At 36.8% G+C, this 6818-nt stretch overlaps 1 long non-coding RNA gene across 1 annotated transcript; it reads left to right on the forward strand.

Moving 5' to 3' along the window:
• The first annotated feature begins 501 nt into the window (after window positions 1–501).
• On the forward strand, window positions 502–2163 carry LOC127135136 (uncharacterized). The gene is made up of 2 exons (XR_007808434.1): window positions 502–894; window positions 1875–2163. It is a non-coding gene; the product is annotated as an uncharacterized LOC127135136 (long non-coding RNA).
• Window positions 2164–6818: the final 4655 nt, after the last annotated feature.

The raw sequence follows: 6818 nt of genomic DNA on the forward strand, positions 1-6818 counted from the left end.
GAACATGAAATTTTACTAATAAAACCCCAGGGTTAAAATAGCCAAAACTCATAGAAAACAATGAAGGGATTAAAATCTAATTAGAAATTAATTATCCTAATTATTTCTAATCAAGACAAATTAATTATCATAATCATTTCTAATCAAGACAAATTAATTCCAATTAACTATTTTAATCCTAATTTCCAATCCTAAAATCTAACATGTTAAGCAAAATTAATATTCTAAATACCCTAATTAACCAACAATTAATTAAGGCTAAGCAAAATAATTAACAAACATGATTACAAAAAACAAGCAAAAGAAATGGGCCTGAAGGGGGTGTAAAGGTCCTGTATAGGGTGCAGAGGGTAGAACGTGCTTGGGCTTGGAAGCCATAAGCCCAAAATTAATCTCCCACAAGCAGAGGGTGCACTGACCTCTAGTAGGGTGCAAACAGTGAAATCCCAAACATGTTGGTCCAGGCTGACCACTCCAAAACGCACGTGCCATAATTGGATGAACATTTAAACGTGGATTCCCTCCCTCTGTTCAAGTCCCCCTCAGCTCTCACCTCCGTCGTGCCGGAAGTCACCTCCGGCGACTGTGGAGCCTCAACGCCCTCACCACATACACCATTTCCTTCATCTTTTTAACCTGACTCCGAAAATCACCATAACAGAACCTAGTTCCTCCTCCCTAGTCTGAATCGAAGCCATGAGTTGAAGAACCCTAAACCTCAAAGCTAAAATAAAATCCTACACTCTTGGAATCAAATCCCTAGAGGTTAAGGCTTTGATTCCCCTAACCGAACCTCACATTATGATATCAAGAAATGAGAAAAATGAAGGGAGAAACATTTACCTATGAAATTCTTCGGCTACGGTTGTGACGATGATGATGAAGGCAAATCTGGTACGTATCCTAAAACTTCTTCTACGAATCTTATTCTTCCTCCTTCATCTTTGCTCTAAGATCTTGACTCTGAGAAGTAAAATTTATGGGAGAGAATTGTGAAATTGAGAGGGCGAAAAGAGAGAGAATTCGAGAGTGAAGATTGAAGGGATGAGAATCTGAGTCTCTGAGTTGAATTGAGGTGAAGTTTGAACTCTATCTTTTGGTGAAGGTGAGAATTGAATTTATATAGGGAGAGATTAACAGAAAATTAACTCTGACAAATCAATTGATTCGATGTTTGTTATCAGTTAGGAAACTCTGTTAGTTTTAGTTAGTTGTGACAATGAAAGTTAGTTAGAGATCCAATTTTCCATTAGTGAATGTGAAATGTTAAACTCTTTTAGTGTTAATTGTTAGGAGACTTGATTTCTGTTAGGTTGAAAGTGTTAACTTGTGAGTTAACTTGTGAACCGTGTTAGTTAATGAAAATTCTATTAAGTTCTTTTTTGTTAAGTTCAGTTTTAGTTGATGTAAGTAATGGAATTATATGTTAACTTTGAATCTTAGTTAACTGTTAGTTTCGATTGGTTGGCATGCTAGTTGGTGGTGATAATGAATAAAAAGCTAATGCAATTCAGGTGGTTTGTTAGGTCTGAAAATGATACCTTGTTGTAGGTTTTTGTTGATTGTCATGGTCTGCTTTGCTTTGCTCCATTTCTTGTTTGTTTTGATTGGACATGGTGGTAATGATGCAACGCAATGTTATGGCAGCTCAGTTGTGTATGATGTAGGTCTGTCATGGGCTATTTGGAAATGCTAGCATGGTGATGCCATGTGATGTTGCATCTGTTTGGTCTAATGAAGCTTGTATTGTCAAGAAGAGGTCAAATGCTAGCATGGTGATGCCATGTGATGTTGCATCTGTTTGGTTTAAGTATTGTTATGGTATGCTAATGAGGCTAATGGTTGACTGTTACTGAATTCTGGCTTTGATGTAGGTATGGTGGGCAAGATTGCAAGTCATCATTCAAGGTAAGAAAGGAAAGTTCAAGTCATGATGCACAATTTGGCAAAATTTGATCAATGGATGAAGTGGTGGCCATGGAAGATCCATAAATTATACAATGATGAAGATGTGATTAGTATTAAGATTCTAGGATGAAAATGTGATGGTTGACTTTGGTCAACTAGTTGACCAAAAAGTCAACAGTTGACCAAAAATCAACTTTTGTAAAATATGAAAAAATTTTATATTTCTTTTATAATGAACATGTATTCTTTGATAAATGAATGAAAACCTAATGTTTTGAATGAAGTACTTGGATGATTTCTTAACAAAACCAAATTGCCTTATGCATGAATCCAATACCCTTACTAATTGAAACATGATCCCATGATGCCATATGAATAAAATGGGACAAGTTATATGGATGAAACAATGATGAATGCCCCTCATGAACCATAATGGATCAAAGACAAGCAATGGATGAAAGATCAATTCCCCCAATGCAACCATGAACTTAAAGATCAAAGACCAAGGAAATTGAAAGTATCATGGGCTTATAACCAATGGACTAAGAAAGACAAAATATAATGCATATGTATGGATGTTTGAGTAAAATCTTGAACTAGATGAAAATCCAAACACTTGGGCATATGGGCCAGATGAATGAACCTTATGAACCAAGCAAGATTAATGATTTATGGTCCATGACAAGATGGCCAAGAACCCCCTCCCCCTGAATTAGGATTTCAAACAAACACAAGGTGAAAAGTCAAGCCAACAAGGTGTACTAGGACCAAGTTTCTCTGATTAGAGTTTCATGATGCATGCCCCCCAAACAAGGACTTTGAATGAAACAAGATGCCACACAAGCAAATCTCCAATATATGAGCCCCAATTAGGGTTTCATAGCACTCGTGAAGAGCCAAAACTAAGTCATCAGGGAATTAGGGTTTGAGACCCCTGAGGAGTGCCATGATGAAATCTTGTCGAATTCATGCTTCAATAGCCCATGCAATTAGGGTTTTACATCCCCTATGCTCAGATGAATAGTCAAAGCCATACCTTTAATCTTTGATTCACACATAAACCCTAGCTTGCAAGCCAAGAGCTTTGAATCTATAGTGATCAACTTATTGGATGAATGATGCATATGAATGAGGCATGAATACCTGTAGATGAGTCCTAAGTCAAGGATTGAATGAAAAGATAAAAAGGGTAGGGAAAACTTTGGGGTATGACACCATCCTGAACCATTCTGGTCCATAGCTTCAACTGAAAAAAGGTGTCATAGTCGAGATAAATGTGTTTCAATTATAGAAAATGAAAAAGTACTTCTTGAAGACATCATTTGATGGATAGTTTCCATCATCTGACATGCCCATGGCAAGCCTTAGGCCCTCAAATCTCCTATCTAAATCAAGTGAAATGTTAGCACTGGGGGAGGGTTCAAAGGTCGCATTAAGCCATAGTTGCAAAAGCTAGAGGGGGCCAAAAATTAAAAAAGTTTCCTCAGGATCTTCATGTGCCTTGATGTCATGGGAGGAAATCCCCAAGGATTCATATAGATTGCCCAAAATTAATTTCCTATGAAAATATTTCTCTTCTCATGAAGCTGAGTAGCCAGAGGAATAAACTTCTTAGCTATTTGAAGAGAACTGGAACAAAAAATAAAGTAAGATAGCCAGAGGGTAAGGAATGATATATGTTTGTGGGCGTTTATGTTGTCAATAAAGTCTTGATGGTCTTTGATAAAAGCACTAAAGCTAGTGTGTTAGAAGGTGAAGTTAGGCTTTGTTTTTTTATCAAGGCGGGGTCGAAGGTTTCCCCAATTAGTTGAAGGCCGATAATTACTGTTATGTCAAATAGTGTGGGGATAACCATTCCAAATGGCAGATGGAACGTGTTGGTCGAGGCTTCCCAATAACAAATAGCATCGGCCAACATGTGATGATTACACTTAGGACTAACTCTTGAGAGTTGTATCAAATCAAAGATACCATGGTCTTTCCTTCTTCTGTTGAACCTTATCCAACCAACCGATATAAGAAGCATTGTTGATCTAAGGAGATGAAAAAATACACATTTTCTCATGAAACTTAAATCAAAAGGGTCATCCTCAAACACAAGGGGTTTTCACAATGAGAAACAAGGGGAAAAGCTCTCCAATTTATGTGGTTTCTTATTTGGTCTGGGTAAAGGGGACCCATGAAAGCGTGAACAATACCTAAAATGGAGTAAGGGATTAGTACCTGAGAAAATCAGACAACAACTTTCTCTTCTTGCATTGCAGGTTGTAGGATGACATTGCAACCATATTTGAAAATGGGACCTTTGAGTTTGGAAGAAGAAGGAACACGTGGTTAACGTTTATGAAGGTGAGAAAAATACACAAGAATGGGGAGGGGGTTGAATTGTGTATGACTAAAACTTTATTTTCACTTATGATTTTGGAACATCAGATTCTAAACCACGTTCAGAGTCTGATACCAGAGTAATCATCAGAAGTGAGAAGTTTACTTCTTTCTTCTTCAACTCGGTTTTAGAACCTAATGTTTCACGCTCAGATTCTAATATGAGGAAGAGGCTGAATCAAACTTGAGTCTGACTTCAGAGTTCATTTGCACAGTGGAATATAAATACATAAGTAAATAAATAGACACACAATAGTTCATGGTTCCTCTCAAACCGAGAGTAGTCCAGTTCCCTTGCAGCACAATGGCTTTTAACTATAATCAGACTAATTACAATTGCTTAAGCCAGTATCTCAAGACTTCTTGCTCAATCCCACAGAAAGATACTTCTGCTTAAGCCCTCAAGCATGAGACTTCCTTGCCTAAACTACCCGTTCAGGACTTCCTACTCAGTCACCCAGATCGAGACTTCCTTGCCCAAACTTCTAGTTCAGGACTTCCTATCCTTAAGCTCATGTTAAGGACTTCTTGATTAATTACCCACATCGATATTTCCTGCTCTGCCCGCAAGCATGAGACTTCAGTGCCCAAACATCCAGTTCAGGACTCCCTTTTCCTAAACACTTTGTTCAGGACCTTCATACTTAAGCTTGTGTTAAGGAGTTTTGCTCAATCACATAGAAAGAGACTTGTTTGCCTAACTAACCAGATTGGGACTTTAATGCTAAAACACTCAGCAAGGGACTTACTCTAATCTCAGAGGCTAAAGTCTTCAGATTCTCTTAACCATAAGAATCTGCTATAACCTTGTGTTCATGTGATTACTTCTAAGATAAGCAGATACACAAAGATTTACACTCTTGAGCATATGTGAGTTGATTGCTCTTGAGTGTGGAAGAATGAAGTGGTCATTCTTCTTTTATCTTTGCACATATTTTCACCTTGTTTGTGCCTTTCTGTTCTAATGAACATATTCACATATTCTATCTTCAGAATGTATGTGAATACTTTTCATCCCTGCTCTCACACACTTAATCGTTACGATTATACTTTATATTTAGTATGTGTCTTATAAATCTGTGTTTTCTAATTAAAAACAAAGTCTCTCTCTCAACCAATACAGTGAACTGGTATCACATTTTTGTGAACTCAATCACGTATTTTTCAACTCACATTCATCTTTGTCAGAGCAGACTCAAAGAGAATGTTCCAATGAAATTCATAAGTTCAGATCTCTCTTGAATATTTTCAATTTTCATCAATAGATAGATTCTAGAATAGATCCGTTGAAGATCAAAACTACCACAGTACAGATAGTCGTTGAAACTATCATGGTACAAGTAGTCGTTAAAGGTCTTTAGTTGTTGGACAGTAGAGTGAGTCAAAACTCAGCTAGCATAAAGACGTTGGGTGAAGAGAGTAGAGTTCAGAGCAGTTGGAGAGATAAGATCATGACAACATATCTTTATGTTGATTAGACACAAAGTATTGTATCGTTATCACGTGATCTTATATGGATAACTTCAGACTTGGAATCTTCTTGTAGACGTTTGATGAAGCTTGTTCAGAGTCGCCGCTATCCTTATACTTAACTTCTTGATTCAGAGGATTTTGATAGAATTAGTTAAAACTTGATCAAAAGTTGAAGTATGTCTTCAGAACCTGGTTGGAGTGAGACTTCAGAGTCTAGTAGCTCACAGGCTATGAGCTTGTCTTCATCCGAGTCTTAATCAGAGCTAGTCTGGATAAACACATGTAGAGTTGATGACTTGATGTAGCCAAATTCCTTTGAACCAAAACCTTCAGAAGTGTTGGTAAAGCACGTTGAGAAGTTTTTGGTCCATTCCTTATGATAGTTATTGCTTGCTTCAAAAGATTCCAATCTTTAGAGTTTGTTGATCTTTGGATTCCATGATAAGCTCAGGTTCAGCGTATGGAAAACTTGGATAGACTCATCAGAGTCTGAAAGGTTGGTTCTGATACTTCAGATTCATAACAAATTTGCTTCCCTTTAATGATTCTTATGAGTGATTAACTTGATTAATATCAAGGTTAATGTCTTCTGATTTTGCACACTAGAATAACCATTAGTAAACCTCGTTGTTCTTTAAATACTTTGTTATCATAAAAAACTTTTAGGAGCTTGAACAAATCTTGTTTTAACAATTTAGTGAGGGAACCAAAAGCCATTGGTTTTCTTTAGACTTTCTTAGAGGAAAAAGAATATGAGGAAGACACAGAGGTTGAAGACGGTTAGGGTTTTAAAACCTGAGAATTCGAAAAAGGGGGAAATGAGAGAGTGAAGGTGTTTTTATAATGGAAATAACATTTTAGTGTCTCCATTGAATTTGACAAGTGGCACTTAAATTTTTTAATTTAAAAAATCAATTAAATGATTTTTATTATAAAATTGATTTTATGGCACACGACGTCTTGAAAAGTGGAGTAATGATAGCTAAGTGGACGCATGTACAGTGACGTGACGTTTTGGTGAAAAGTGGTCATGATGATTGTGACGTAAGCAG

Source organism: Lathyrus oleraceus, chromosome 4 (assembly GCF_024323335.1).
Source record: "Lathyrus oleraceus cultivar Zhongwan6 chromosome 4, CAAS_Psat_ZW6_1.0, whole genome shotgun sequence".
NCBI classification, from domain to species: Eukaryota; Viridiplantae; Streptophyta; class Magnoliopsida; order Fabales; family Fabaceae; genus Lathyrus; species Lathyrus oleraceus.